We start from the raw sequence: 15,083 nt of genomic DNA, 5'->3' as shown, positions 1-15,083 counted from the left end.
GTAGAGGTGGTGATAGGCTTTCTGTGTCTGTCTGAGAGCAAGGACCGGTTAACGTCTTTTTCCAAGAGCAATTTGTTGTGAAAGGTATCAGGCAAAGGAGTATGTATTGTGATGTGGTTCTCTGACTGCTTCTGTCCACTTGCCAAAAGTTCCAAGGCCCTATGATAGCACAAAAACGGTAAGATTGAAGTGGTGGGTGCCGGAGGTTTAAAATGGTCAGTTTAATTAAAGACAGAAAAGTGAAACGAATGACTGCAGAAATACTGTATGTGGCCATGAACTGAGATGAAAGGATGACTTTGGAACTCTTTCTTGCAGATTACCCTCAATGCCGCAATGGATAGGGCACTACTCTCACAGACCAGGGGGTGTAAGTTTAAGTCTCTCTGAGGTGCACACCCTGAACTAATGCATTTTTGCTGAAACCTAATCATATTGTTTACTCTTCCTCGTAGCAGCTTGCCAGGGTGATAGTATATTGCAACAGAACCATTCCACTTCTTCAATGAAAAGTTTCATGCTGGTTACCCAAATGTGCAGCGTGTCATTTTATACAGCTTTCTTTATTGAAATTAAACTTGGACTCACTTGAAATATTCTCTTTCAAAATGAATGTTTTGAGCTGCTGTCAATTTTATTTCTAGAGGTGGTGACAGGCTTTCAGGTACGTGCTTAGGTCAAGGCCCTGTTCATGTCACTTGTATAAGCTAATTCAGGGAGCAAATTAGCAAGTCAAGAAATGGGAAGTCTGAACTACTGTCAAAGCAGTTTCATTCTCTTTTCAAAAATTCCAAAAATACCATTGCAGCATAAAACAGAGTATTCAATAAAAGAAGAAAGGAGGATTAACGGCAAAAAAGCACAGCATAAGATAAGAAACTTTGGAAATTATCTAGATATTGTTTGAAAAAACTCCTTTGATGGAAAGAAGATGAAGAACGGTATGGGATCCTGTCCTGCGCACCTGTAATTGATATGTTCCACATCCATTCATACCACCTAACCCTTAACACCCAAACATATTGCAGTCAGTGACCATATGGCCTAATGGATAAGGCGTCTGACTTCGAATCAGAAGATTGAGGGTTCGAGTCCCTTCATGGTTGAGTCTTTTTCTCACAGCACCCAACTTATCTTTACATACAAACTGGGAACACACTCTTACAATACTCCTTTCACTCTCACTCATTAAGAAAGCCCAATGCAAACTGCAAAATCAGTCACGTTATGCCTTCAGCATTGCTACTTTTCTGTCTTTCTGCCATACCAAAGTACCTCTTCATAAATGCCATGGATATGCAATACGTATACAACAATATGACATGGCACAATCATTCCGAACAGAACTGTGGGTAGATTCAGTGCAGGGAGAGTGTGCGTGCAGAAAGCAGAAACTATGCATGGGTAGAAGCTCTATGATTTTCTCCAGGAATAATGCAAATTGTACCTCAGAAAAAGTATAGCACTAGAAAACAATCATAAAGGATTGACACAATTGCTGCCTTTGCTGTTGCCCCAGTTGAGTAATCTGTCAAGGACTGGTCTCTTGCAGATTGAGGCACCTAGTTGCAATTGTGTGGTAAAAATCATCCTTACAACCATTTTTGCTATAAACTTGAGATCTTTCTGAGATACTATCTCACAGACTTCTTATGAATGAGGAACTCTGAAATTGTCACATTCCAATTTGTACGTCCTTAAAACTCTGCTGGTTATTCAAATGGGCAGATTGTTTTTTAAATTCCTTTCTGTCTCGAGATGTAGTTATATTGATACAGAGGCATAATTGTTGAATTATATTTATTGGTTTGATTGAAATATGTTCGTAGAGGTGGTGATAGGCTTTCTGTGTCTGTCTGAGAGCAAGGACCGGTTAACGTCTTTTTCCAAGAGCAATTTGTTGTGAAAGGTATCAGGCAAAGGAGTATGTATTGTGATGTGGTTCTCTGACTGCTTCTGTCCACTTGCCAAAAGTTCCAAGGCCCTATGATAGCACAAAAACGGTAAGATTGAAGTGGTGGGTGCCGGAGGTTTAAAATGGTCAGTTTAATTAAAGACAGAAAAGTGAAACGAATGACTGCAGAAATACTGTATGTGGCCATGAACTGAGATGAAAGGATGATTTTGGAACTCTTTCTTGCAGATTACCCTCAATGCCGCAGTGGATAGGGCACTACTCTCACAGACCAGGGGGTGTAAGTTTAAGTCTCTCTGAGGTGCACACCCTGAACTAATGCATTTTTGCTGAAACCTAATCATATTGTTTACTCTTCCTCGTAGCAGCTTGCCAGGGTGATAGTATATTGCAACAGAACCATTCCACTTCTTCAATGAACAGTTTCATGCTGGTTACCCAAATGTGCAGCGTGTCATTTTATACAGCTTTCTTTATTGAAATTAAACTTGGACTCACTTGAAATATTCTCTTTCAAAATGAATGTTTTGAGCTGCTGTCAATTTTATTTCTAGAGGTGGTGACAGGCTTTCAGGTACGTGCTTAGGTCAAGGCCCTGTTCATGTCACTTGTATAAGCTAATTCAGGGAGCAAATTAGCAAGTCAAGAAATGGGAAGTCTGAACTACTGTCGAAGCAGTTTCATTCTCTTTTCAAATAATCCAAAAATACCATTGCAGCATAAAACAGAGTATTCAATAAAAGAAGAAAGGAGGATTAACGGCAAAAAAGCACATCATAAGATATGAAACTTTGGAAATTATCTAGATATTGTTTGAAAAAACTCCTTTGATGGAAAGAAGATGAAGAACGGTATGGGATCCTGTCCTGCGCACCTGTAATTGATATGTTCCACATCCATTCATACCACCTAACCCTAAACACCCAATCATATTGCAGTCAGTGACCATGTGGCCTAATGGATAAGGTGTCTGACTTCGCATCAGAAGATTGAGGGTTCAAGTCCCTTCATGGTAGAGTCTTTTTCTCGCAGCACCCAACTTATCTTTACATACAAACTGGAAATGCACTCTTACAATACTCCTTTCACTATCACTCATTAAGAAAGCCCAATGCAAACTGCACAATCAGTCATGTTATGCCTTCAGCATTGCTACTTTTCTGTCTTTCTGCCATACCAAAGTACCTCTTCATAAATGCCACGGATATGCAATACGTATACAACAATATGACATGGCACAATCATTCCGAACAGAACTGTGGGTAGATTCAGTGCAGGGAGTGTGTGCGTGCAGAAAGCAGAAACTATGCATGGGTAGAAGCTCTATGATTTTCTCCAGGAATAATGCAAATTGTCCCTCAGAAAAAGTATAGTACTAGAGAAGAATCATAAAGGATTGACACAATTGCTGCCTTTGCTGTTGCCCCAGTTGTGTAATCTGTCAAGGACTGGTCTCTTGCAGATTGAGGCACCTCGTTGCAATTGTGTGGTAAAAATCACCCTTACAACCATTTTTGCTATAAACTTGAGATCTTTCTGAGACACTATCTCACAGACTTCTTATGAATGAGGAACTCTGAAATTGTCACATTCCAATTTGTACGTCCTTAAAACTCTGCTGGTTATTCAAATGGGCAGATTGTTTTTTAAATTCCTTTCTGTCTCGAGTTGTAGTTATATTGATACAGAGGCATAATTGTTGAATGATATATATTGGTTTGATTGAAATATGTTCGTAGAGGTGGTGATAGGCTTTCTGTGTCTGTCTGAGAGCAAGGACTGGTTAACGTCTTTTTCCAAGAGCAGTTTGTTGTGAAAGGTATCAGGCAAAGGAGTATGTATTGTCATGTGGTTCTCTGACTGCTTCTGTCCACTTGCCAAAAGTTCCAAGGCCCTATGATAGCACAAAAACTGTAAGATTGAAGTGGTGGGTGCCGGAGGTTTAAAATGGTCAGTTTAATTAAAGACAGAAAAGTGAAACGAAAGACTGCAGAAATACTGTATGTGGCCATGAACTGAGATGAAAGGATGATTTTGGAACTCTGTCTTGCAGATTACCCTCAATGCCGCAATGGATAGGGCACTACTCTCACAGACCAGGGTGTGTAAGTTTAAGTCTATCTGAGGTGCACACCCTGAACTAATACATTTTTGCTGAAACCTAATCATATTGTTTACTCTTCCTCGTAGCAGCTTGCCAGGGTGATAGTATATTGCAACAGAACCATTCCACTTCTTCACTGAAAAGAGTCATGCTGGTTACCCAAATGTGCAGCGTGTCATTTTATACAGCTTTCTTTATTGAAATTAAACTTGGACTCACTTGAAATATTCTCTTTCAAAATGAATGTTTGAGCTGCTGTGAATTTTATTTCTAGAGTTGGTGACAGGCTTTCAGGTACGTGCTTAGGTCAAGGCCCTGTTCATGTCACTTGTATAAGCTAATTCAGGGAGCAAATTAGCAAGTCAAGAAATGGGAAGTCTGAACTACTGTCAAAGCAGTTTCATTCTCTTTTCAAATAATCCAAAAATACCATTGCAGCATAAAACAGAGTATTCAATAAAAGAAGAAAGGAGGATTAACGGCAAAAAAGCACAGCATAAGATATGAAACTTTGGAAATTATCTAGATATTGTTTGAAAAAACTCCTTTGATGGAAAGAAGATGAAGAACGGTATGGGATCCTGTCCTGCGCACCTGTAATTGATATGTTCCACATCCATTCATACCACCTAACCCTAAACACCCAAACATATTGCAGTCAGTGACCATGTGCCTAATGGATGAGGCGTCTGACTTCGGATCAGAAGATTGAGGGTTTGAGTCCCTTCATGGTTGAGTCTTTTTCTCACAGCACCCAACTTATCTTTACATACAAACTGGAAACACACTCTTACAATACTCCTTTCACTCTCACTTATTAAGAAAGCCCAATGCAAACTGCACAATCAGTCACGTTATGCCTTGAGCATTGCTACTTTTCTGTCTTTCTGCCATACCAAAGTACCTCTTCATAAATGCCACGGATATGCAATACGTATACAACAATATGACATGGCACAATCATTCCGAACAGAACTGTGGGTAGATTCAGTGCAGGGAGTGTGTGCGTGCAGAAAGCAGAAACTATGCATGGGTAGAAGCTCTATGATTTTCTCCAGGAATAATGCAAATTGTCCCTCAGAAAAAGTATAGTACTAGAGAAGAATCATAAAGGATTGACACAATTGCTGCCTTTGCTGTTGCCCCAGTTGTGTAATCTGTCAAGGACTGGTCTCTTGCAGATTGAGGCACTTAGTTGCAATTGTGTGGTAAAAATCACCCTTACAACCATTTTTGCTATAAACTTGAGATCTTTCTGAGATACTATCTCACAGACTTCTTATGAATGAGGAACTCTGAAATTGTCACATTCCAATTTGTACGTCCTTAAAACTCTGCTGGTTATTCAAATGGGCAGATTGTTTTTTAAATTCCTTTCTGTCTCGAGTTGTAGTTATATTGATACAGAGGCATAATTGTTGAATGATATATATTGGTTTGATTGAAATATGTTCGTAGAGGTGGTGATAGGCTTTCTGTGTCTGTCTGAGAGCAAGGACCGGTTAACGTCTTTTTCCAAGAGCAGTTTGTTGTGAAAGGTATCAGGCAAAGGAGTATGTATTGTGATGTGGTTCTCTGACTGCTTCTGTCCACTTGCCAAACGTTCCAAGGCCCTAAAACGGTAAGATTGAAGTGGTGGGTGCCGGAGGTTTAAAATGGTCAGTTTAATTAAAGACAGAAAAGTGAAACGAATGACTGCAGAAATACTGTATGTGGCCATGAACTGAGATGAAAGGATGATTTTGGAACTCTGTCTTGCAGATTACCCTCAATGCTGCAATGGATAGGGCACTACTCTCACAGACCAGGGTGTGTAAGTTTAAGTCTATCTGAGGTGCACACCCTGAACTAATACATTTTTCCTGAATCCTAATCATATTGTTTACTCTTCCTCGTAGCAGCTTGCCAGGGTGATAGTATATTGCAACAGAACCATTCCACTTCTTCACTGAAAAGAGTCATGCTGGTTACCCAAATGTGCAGCATGTCATTTTATACAGCTTTCTTTATTGAAATTAAACTTGGACTCACTTGAAATATTCTCTTTCAAAATGAATGTTTTGAGCTGCTGTGAATTTTATTTCTAGAGGTGGTGACAGGCTTTCAGGTACGTGCTTAGGTCAAGGCCCTGTTCATGTCACTTGTATAAGCTAATTCAGGGAGCAAATTAGCAAGTCAAGAAATGGGAAGTCTGACCTACTGTCAAAGCAGTTTCATTCTCTTTTCAAATAATCCAAAAATACCATTGCAGCATAAAACAGAGTATTCAATAAAAGAAGAAAGGAGGATTAACGGCAAAAAATCACATCATAAGATATGAAACTTTGGAAATTATCTAGATATTGTTTGAAAAAACTCCTTTGATGGAAAGAAGATGAAGAACGGTATGGGATCCTGTCCTGCGCACCTGTAATTGATATGTTCCACATCCATTCATACCACCTAACCCTAAACACCCAAACATACTGCAGTCAGTGACCATGTGGCCTAATGGATAAGGCGTCTAACTTCGGATCAGAAGATTGAGGGTTCGAGTACCTTCGTGGTTGAGTCTTTTTCTCACAGCACCCAACTTATCTTTACATACAAACTGGAGGCACACTCTTACAATACTCCTTTCACTCTCACTCATTAAGAAAGCCCAATACAAACTGCACAATCAGTCACGTTATGCCTTCAGCATTGCTACTTTTCTGTCTTTCTGCCATACCAAAGTACCTCTTCATAAATGCCACGGATATGCAATACGTATGCAACAATATGACACGGCACAATCATTCTTAACAGAACTGTGGGTAGATGCAGTGCAGGGAGTGTGTGCGTGCAGAAAGCAGAAACTATGCATGCGTAGAAACTCTATGATTTTCTCTAGGAATAATGCTAATTGTCCCTCAGAAAAAGTATAGTAATAGAGAAGAATCATAAAGGATTGACACAATTGCTGCCTTTGCTGCTGCCCCAGTTGTGTAATCTGTCAAGGACTGGTCTCTTGCAGATTGAGGCACCTAGTTGCAATTGTGTGGTAAAGATCACCCTTACAACCATTTTTGCTATAAACTTGAGATCTTTCTGAGATACTATCTCACAGACTTCTTATGAATGAGGAACTCTGAAATTGTCACATTCCAATTTGTACGTCCTTAAAACTCTGCTGGTTATTCAAATGGGCAGATTGTTTTTTAAATTCCTTTCTGTCTCGAGTTGTATTATATTGATACAGAGGCATAATTGTTGAATGATATATATTGGTTTGATTGAAATATGTTCGTAGAGGTGGTGATAGGCTTTATGTGTCTGTCTGAGAGGAAGGACCGGTTAACGTCTTTTTCCAAGAGCAGTTTGTTGTGAAAGGTATCAGGCAAAGGAGTATGTATTGTGATGTGGTTCTCTGACTGCTTCTGTCCACTTGCCAAAAGTTCCAAGGCCCTATGATAGCACAAAAACGGTAAGATTGAAGTGGTGGGTGCCGGAGGTTTAAAATGGTCAGTTTAATTAAAGACAGAAAAGTGAAACGAATGATTGCAGAAATACTGTATGTGGCCATGAACTGAGATGAAAGGATGATTTTGGAACTCTTTCTTGCAGATTACCCTCAATGCCGCAATGGATAGGGCACTACTCTCACAGACCAGGGGGTGTAAGTTTAAGTCTCTCTGAGGTGCACACCCTGAACTAATGCATTTTTGCTGAAACCTAATCATATTGTTTACTCTTCCTCGTAGCAGCTTGCCAGGGTGATAGTATATTGCAACAGAACCATTCCACTTCTTCACTGAAAAGTTTCATGCTGGTTACCCAAATGTGCAGCGTGTCATTTTATACAGCTTTCTTTATTGAAATTAAACTTGGACTCACTTGAAATATTCTCTTTCAAAATGAATGTTTTGAGCTGCTGTCAATTTTATTTCTAGAGGTGGTGACAGGCTTTCAGGTACGTGCTTAGGTCAAGGCCCTGTTCATGTCACTTGTATAAGCTAATTCAGGGAGCAAATTAGCAAGTCAAGAAATGGGAAGTCTGAACTACTGTCGAAGCAGTTTCATTCTCTTTTCAAATAATCCAAAAATACCATTGCAGCATAAAACAGAGTATTCAATAAAAGAAGAAAGGAGGATTAACGGCAAAAAAGCACATCATAAGATATGAAACTTTGGAAATTATCTAGATATTGTTTGAAAAAACTCCTTTGATGGAAAGAAGATGAAGAACGGTATGGGATCCTGTCCTGCGCACCTGTAATTGATATGTTCCACATCCATTCATACCACCTAACCCTAAACACCCAATCATATTGCAGTCAGTGACCATGTGGCCTAATGGATAAGGTGTCTGACTTCGCATCAGAAGATTGAGGGTTCAAGTCCCTTCATGGTTGAGTCTTTTTCTCACAGCACCCAACTTATCTTTACATACAAACTGGAAATGCACTCTTACAATACTCCTTTCACTATCACTCATTAAGAAAGCCCAATGCAAACTGCACAATCAGTCACGTTATGCCTTCAGCATTGCTACTTTTCTGTCTTTCTGCCATACCAAAGTACCTCTTCATAAATGCCACGGATATGCAATACGTATACAACAATATGACATGGCACAATCATTCCGAACAGAACTGTGGGTAGATTCAGTGCAGGGAGTGTGTGCGTGCAGAAAGCAGAAACTATGCATGGGTAGAAGCTCTATGATTTTCTCCAGGAATAATGCAAATTGTCCCTCAGAAAAAGTATAGTACTAGAGAAGAATCATAAAGGATTGACACAATTGCTGCCTTTGCTGTTGCCCCAGTTGTGTAATCTGTCAAGGACTGGTCTCTTGCAGATTGAGGCACCTCGTTGCAATTGTGTGGTAAAAATCACCCTTACAACCATTTTTGCTATAAACTTGAGATCTTTCTGAGACACTATCTCACAGACTTCTTATGAATGAGGAACTCTGAAATTGTCACATTCCAATTTGTACGTCCTTAAAACTCTGCTGGTTATTCAAATGGGCAGATTGTTTTTTAAATTCCTTTCTGTCTCGAGTTGTAGTTATATTGATACAGAGGCATAATTGTTGAATGATATATATTGGTTTGATTGAAATATGTTCGTAGAGGTGGTGATAGGCTTTCTGTGTCTGTCTGAGAACAAGGACCGGTTAACGTCTTTTTCCAAGAGCAGTTTGTTGTGAAAGGTATCAGGCAAAGGAGTATGTATTGTCATGTGGTTCTCTGACTGCTTCTGTCCACTTGCCAAAAGTTCCAAGGCCCTATGATAGCACAAAAACTGTAAGATTGAAGTGGTGGGTGCCGGAGGTTTAAAATGGTCAGTTTAATTAAAGACAGAAAAGTGAAACGAATGACTGCAGAAATACTGTATGTGGCCATGAACTGAGATGAAAGGATGATTTTGGAACTCTGTCTTGCAGATTACCCTCAATGCCGCAATGGATAGGGCACTACTCTCACAGACCAGGGTGTGTAAGTTTAAGTCTATCTGAGGTGCACACCCTGAACTAATACATTTTTGCTGAAACCTAATCATATTGTTTACTCTTCCTCGTAGCAGCTTGCCAGGGTGATAGTATATTTCAACAGAACCATTCCACTTCTTCACTGAAAAGAGTCATGCTGGTTACCCAAATGTGCAGCGTGTCATTTTATACAGCTTTCTTTATTGAAATTAAACTTGGACTCACTTGAAATATTCTCTTTCAAAGTGAATGTTTGAGCTGCTGTGAATTTTATTTCTAGAGGTGGTGACAGGCTTTCAAGTACGTGCTTAGGTCAAGGCCCTGTTCATGTCACTTGTATAAGCTAATTCAGGGAGCAAATTAGCAAGTCAAGAAATGGGAAGTCTGAACTACTGTCAAAGCAGTTTCATTCTCTTTTCAAATAATCCAAAAATACCATTGCAGCATAAAACAGAGTATTCAATAAAAGAAGAAAGGAGGATTAACGGCAAAAAAGCACAGCATAAGATATGAAACTTTGGAAATTATCTAGATATTGTTTGAAAAAACTCCTTTGATGGAAAGAAGATGAAGAACGGTATGGGATCCTGTCCTGCGCACCTTTAATTGATATGTTCCACATCCATTCATACCACCTAACCCTAAACACCCAAACATGTTGCAGTCAGTGACCATGTGGCCTAATGGATAAGGCGTCTGACTTCGGATCAGAAGATTGAGGGTTCGAGTCCCTTCATGGTTGAGTCTTTTCTCACAGCACCCAACTTATCTTTACATACAAACTGGAAACACACTCTTACAATACTCCTTTCACTCTCACTCATTAAGAAAGCCCAATGCAAACTGCACAATCAGTCACGTTATGCCTTCAGCATTGCTACTTTTCTGTCTTTCTGCCATACCAAAGTACCTCTTCATAAATGCCTTGGATATGCAATACGTATACAACAATATGACATGGCACAATCATTCTGAACAGAACTGTGGGTAGATTCAGTGCAGGGAGTGTGTGCGTGCAGAAAGCAGAAACTATGCATGGATAGAAGCTCTATGATTTTCTCCAGGAATAATGCAAATTGTCCCTCAGAAAAAGTATAGTACTAGAGAAGAATCATAAAGGATTGACACAATTGCTGCCTTTGCTGTTGCCCCAGTTGTGTAATCTGTCAAGGACTGGTCTCTTGCAGATTGAGGCACCTAGTTGCAATTGTGTGGTAAAAATCACCCTTACAACCATTTTTGCTATAAATGTGGGATCTTTCTGAGATACTATCTCACAGACTTCTTATGAATGAGGAACTCTGAAATTGTCACATTCCAATTTGTACGTCCTTAAAACTCTGCTGGTTATTCAAATGGGCAGATTGTTTTTTAAATTCCTTTCTGTCTCGAGTTATAGTTATATTGATACAGAGGCATAATTGTTGAATGATATATATTGGTTTGATTGAAATATGTTCGTAGAGGTGGTGATAGGCTTTCTGTGTCTGTCTGAGAGCAAGGACTGGTTAACGTCTTTTTCCAAGGGCAGTTTATTGTGAAAGGTATCAGGCAAAGGAGTATGTATTGTGATGTGGTTCTCTGACTGCTTCTGCCCACTTGCCAAAAGTTCCAAGGCCCTATGATAGCACAAAAACAGTAAGATTGAAGTGGTGGGTGCCGGAGGTTTAAAATGGTCAGTTTAATTAAAGACAGAAAAGTGAAACGAATGACTGCAGAAATACTGTATGTGGCCATGAACTGAGATGAAAGGATGATTTTGGAACTCTGTCTTGCAGATTACCCTCAATGCCGCAATAGATAGGGCACTACTCTCACAGACCAGGGTGTGTAAGTTTAAGTCTATCTGAGGTGCACACCCTGAACTAATACATTTTTGCTGAAACCTAATCATATTGTTTACTCTTCCTCGTAGCAGCTTGCCAGGGTGATAGTATATTGCAACAGAACCATTCCACTTCTTCACTGAAAAGTGTCATGCTGGTTACCCAAATGTGCAGCGTGTCATTTTATACAGCTTTCTTTATTGAAATTAAACTTGGACTCACTTGAAATATTCTCTTTCAAAATGAATGTTTTGAGCTGCTGTGAATTTTATTTCTAGAGGTGGTGACAGGCTTTCAGGTACGTGCTTAGGTCAAGGCCCTGTTCAGGTCACTTGTATAAGCTAATTCAGGGAGCAAATTAGCAAGTCAAGAAATGGGAAGTCTGAACTACTGTCAAAGCAGTTTCATTCTCTTTTCAAATAATCCAAAAATACCATTGCAGCATAAAACAGAGTATTCAATAAAAGAAGAAAGGAGGATTAACGGCAAAAAAGCACAGCATAAGATATGAAACTTTGGAAATTATCTAGATATTGTTTGAAAAAACTCCTTTGATGGAAAGAAGATGAAGAACGGTATGGGATCCTGTCCTGCGCACCTGTAATTGATATGTTCCACATCCATTCATACCACCTAACCCTAAACACCCAAACATATTGCAGTCAGTGACCATGTGCCTAATGGATGAGGCGTCTGACTTCGGATCAGAAGATTGAGGGTTTGAGTCCCTTCATGGTTGAGTCTTTTTCTCACAGCACCTAACTTATCTTTACATACAAACTGGAAACACACTCTTACAATACTCCTTTCACTCTCACTTATTAAGAAAGCCCAATGCAAACTGCACAATCAGTCACGTTATGCCTTGAGCATTGCTACTTTTCTGTCTTTCTGCCATACCAAAGTACCTCTTCATAAATGCCACGGATATGCAATACGTATACAACAATATGACATGGCACAATCATTCCGAACAGAACTGTGGGTAGATTCAGTGCAGGGAGTGTGTGCGTGCAGAAAGCAGAAACTATGCATGGGTAGAAGCTCTATGATTTTCTCCAGGAATAATGCAAATTGTCCCTCAGAAAAAGTATAGTACTAGAGAAGAATCATAAAGGATTGACACAATTGCTGCCTTTGCTGTTGCCCCAGTTGTGTAATCTGTCAAGGACTGGTCTCTTGCAGATTGAGGCACTTAGTTGCAATTGTGTGGTAAAAATCACCCTTACAACCATTTTTGCTATAAACTTGAGATCTTTCTGAGATACTATCTCACAGACTTCTTATGAATGAGGAACTCTGAAATTGTCACATTCCAATTTGTACGTCCTTAAAACTCTGCTGGTTATTCAAATGGGCAGATTGTTTTTTAAATTCCTTTCTGTCTCGAGTTGTAGTTATATTGATACAGAGGCATAATTGTTGAATGATATATATTGGTTTGATTGAAATATGTTCGTAGAGGTGGTGATAGGCTTTCTGTGTCTGTCTGAGAGCAAGGACCGGTTAACGTCTTTTTCCAAGAGCAGTTTGTTGTGAAAGGTATCAGGCAAAGGAGTATGTATTGTGATGTGGTTCTCTGACTGCTTCTGTCCACTTGCCAAACGTTCCAAGGCCCTAAAACGGTAAGATTGAAGTGGTGGGTGCCGGAGGTTTAAAATGGTCAGTTTAATTAAAGACAGAAAAGTGAAACGAATGACTGCAGAAATACTGTATGTGGCCATGAACTGAGATGAAAGGATGATTTTGGAACTCTGTCTTGCAGATTACCCTCAATGCTGCAATGGATAGGGCACTACTCTCACAGACCAGGGTGTGTAAGTTTAAGTCTATCTGAGGTGCACACCCTGAACTAATACATTTTTCCTGAATCCTAATCATATTGTTTACTCTTCCTCGTAGCAGCTTGCCAGGGTGATAGTATATTGCAACAGAACCATTCCACTTCTTCACTGAAAAGAGTCATGCTGGTTACCCAAATGTGCAGCATGTCATTTTATACAGCTTTCTTTATTGAAATTAAACTTGGACTCACTTGAAATATTCTCTTTCAAAATGAATGTTTTGAGCTGCTGTGAATTTTATTTCTAGAGGTGGTGACAGGCTTTCAGGTACGTGCTTAGGTCAAGGCCCTGTTCATGTCACTTGTATAAGCTAATTCAGGGAGCAAATTAGCAAGTCAAGAAATGGGAAGTCTGACCTACTGTCAAAGCAGTTTCATTCTCTTTTCAAATAATCCAAAAATACCATTGCAGCATAAAACAGAGTATTCAATAAAAGAAGAAAGGAGGATTAACGGCAAAAAATCACATCATAAGATATGAAACTTTGGAAATTATCTAGATATTGTTTGAAAAAACTCCTTTGATGGAAAGAAGATGAAGAACGGTATGGGATCCTGTCCTGCGCACCTGTAATTGATATGTTCCACATCCATTCATACCACCTAACCCTAAACACCCAAACATACTGCAGTCAGTGACCATGTGGCCTAATGGATAAGGCGTCTAACTTCGGATCAGAAGATTGAGGGTTCGAGTCCCTTCGTGGTTGAGTCTTTTTCTCACAGCACCCAACTTATCTTTACATACAAACTGGAGGCACACTCTTACAATACTCCTTTCACTCTCACTCATTAAGAAAGCCCAATACAAACTGCACAATCAGTCACGTTATGCCTTCAGCATTGCTACTTTTCTGTCTTTCTGCCATACCAAAGTACCTCTTCATAAATGCCACGGATATGCAATACGTATGCAACAATATGACACGGCACAATCATTCTTAACAGAACTGTGAGTAGATGCAGTGCAGGGAGTGTGTGCGTGCAGAAAGCAGAAACTATGCATGCGTAGAAACTCTATGATTTTCTCTAGGAATAATGCTAATTGTCCCTCAGAAAAAGTATAGTACTAGAGAAGAATCATAAAGGATTGACACAATTGCTGCCTTTGCTGCTGCCCCAGTTGTGTAATCTGTCAAGGACTGGTCTCTTGCAGATTGAGGCACCTAGTTGCAATTGTGTGGTAAAGATCACCCTTACAACCATTTTTGCTATAAACTTGAGATCTTTCTGAGATACTATCTCACAGACTTCTTATGAATGAGGAACTCTGAAATTGTCACATTCCAATTTGTACGTCCTTAAAACTCTGCTGGTTATTCAAATGGGCAGATTGTTTTTTAAATTCCTTTCTGTCTCGAGTTGTATTATATTGATACAGAGGCATAATTGTTGAATGATATATATTGGTTTGATTGAAATATGTTCGTAGAGGTGGTGATAGGCTTTATGTGTCTGTCTGAGAGGAAGGACCGGTTAACGTCTTTTTCCAAGAGCAGTTTGATTTGAAAGGTATCAGGCAAAGGAGTATGTATTGTGATGTGGTTCTCTGACTGCTTCTGTCCACTTGCCAAAAGTTCCAAGGCCGTATGATAGCACAAAAACGGTAAGATTGAAGTGGTGGGTGCCGGAGGTTTAAAATGGTCAGTTTAATTAAAGACAGAAAAGTGAAACGAATGATTGCAGAAATACTGTATGTGGCCATGAACTGAGATGAAAGGATGATTTTGGAACTCTTTCTTGCAGATTACCCTCAATGCCGCAATGGATAGGGCACTACTCTCACAGACCAGGGGGTGTAAGTTTAAGTCTCTCTGAGGTGCACACCCTGAACTAATGCATTTTTGCTGAAACCTAATCATATTGTTTACTCTTCCTCGTAGCAGCTTGCCAGGGTGATAGTATATTGCAACAGAACCATTCCACTTCTTCACTGAAAA

At 39.6% G+C, this 15,083-nt stretch overlaps 4 non-coding genes across 4 annotated transcripts; all 4 read left to right on the top strand.

Annotated features, from left to right (window-relative positions):
- The first annotated feature begins 1,033 nt into the window (after nucleotides 1-1,033).
- TRNAR-UCG (transfer RNA arginine (anticodon UCG)) lies at nucleotides 1,034-1,106 on the top strand. The gene has a single exon. It is a non-coding gene; the product is annotated as a tRNA-Arg (tRNA).
- Nucleotides 1,107-8,319: 7,213 nt separating this feature from the next.
- On the top strand, nucleotides 8,320-8,392 carry TRNAR-UCG (transfer RNA arginine (anticodon UCG)). Its single transcript has one exon. It is a non-coding gene; the product is annotated as a tRNA-Arg (tRNA).
- Nucleotides 8,393-10,143: 1,751 nt separating this feature from the next.
- TRNAR-UCG (transfer RNA arginine (anticodon UCG)) lies at nucleotides 10,144-10,216 on the top strand. Its single transcript has one exon. It is a non-coding gene; the product is annotated as a tRNA-Arg (tRNA).
- A 3,564-nt stretch (nucleotides 10,217-13,780) lies between these two features.
- On the top strand, nucleotides 13,781-13,853 carry TRNAR-UCG (transfer RNA arginine (anticodon UCG)). Its single transcript has one exon. It is a non-coding gene; the product is annotated as a tRNA-Arg (tRNA).
- Nucleotides 13,854-15,083: the final 1,230 nt, after the last annotated feature.

This window comes from Pleurodeles waltl, chromosome 4_1 (assembly GCF_031143425.1).
Source record: "Pleurodeles waltl isolate 20211129_DDA chromosome 4_1, aPleWal1.hap1.20221129, whole genome shotgun sequence".
In the NCBI taxonomy this organism is placed as follows: Eukaryota; Metazoa; Chordata; class Amphibia; order Caudata; family Salamandridae; genus Pleurodeles; species Pleurodeles waltl.
This window is presented reverse-complemented; position numbering and strand designations above follow the sequence as displayed.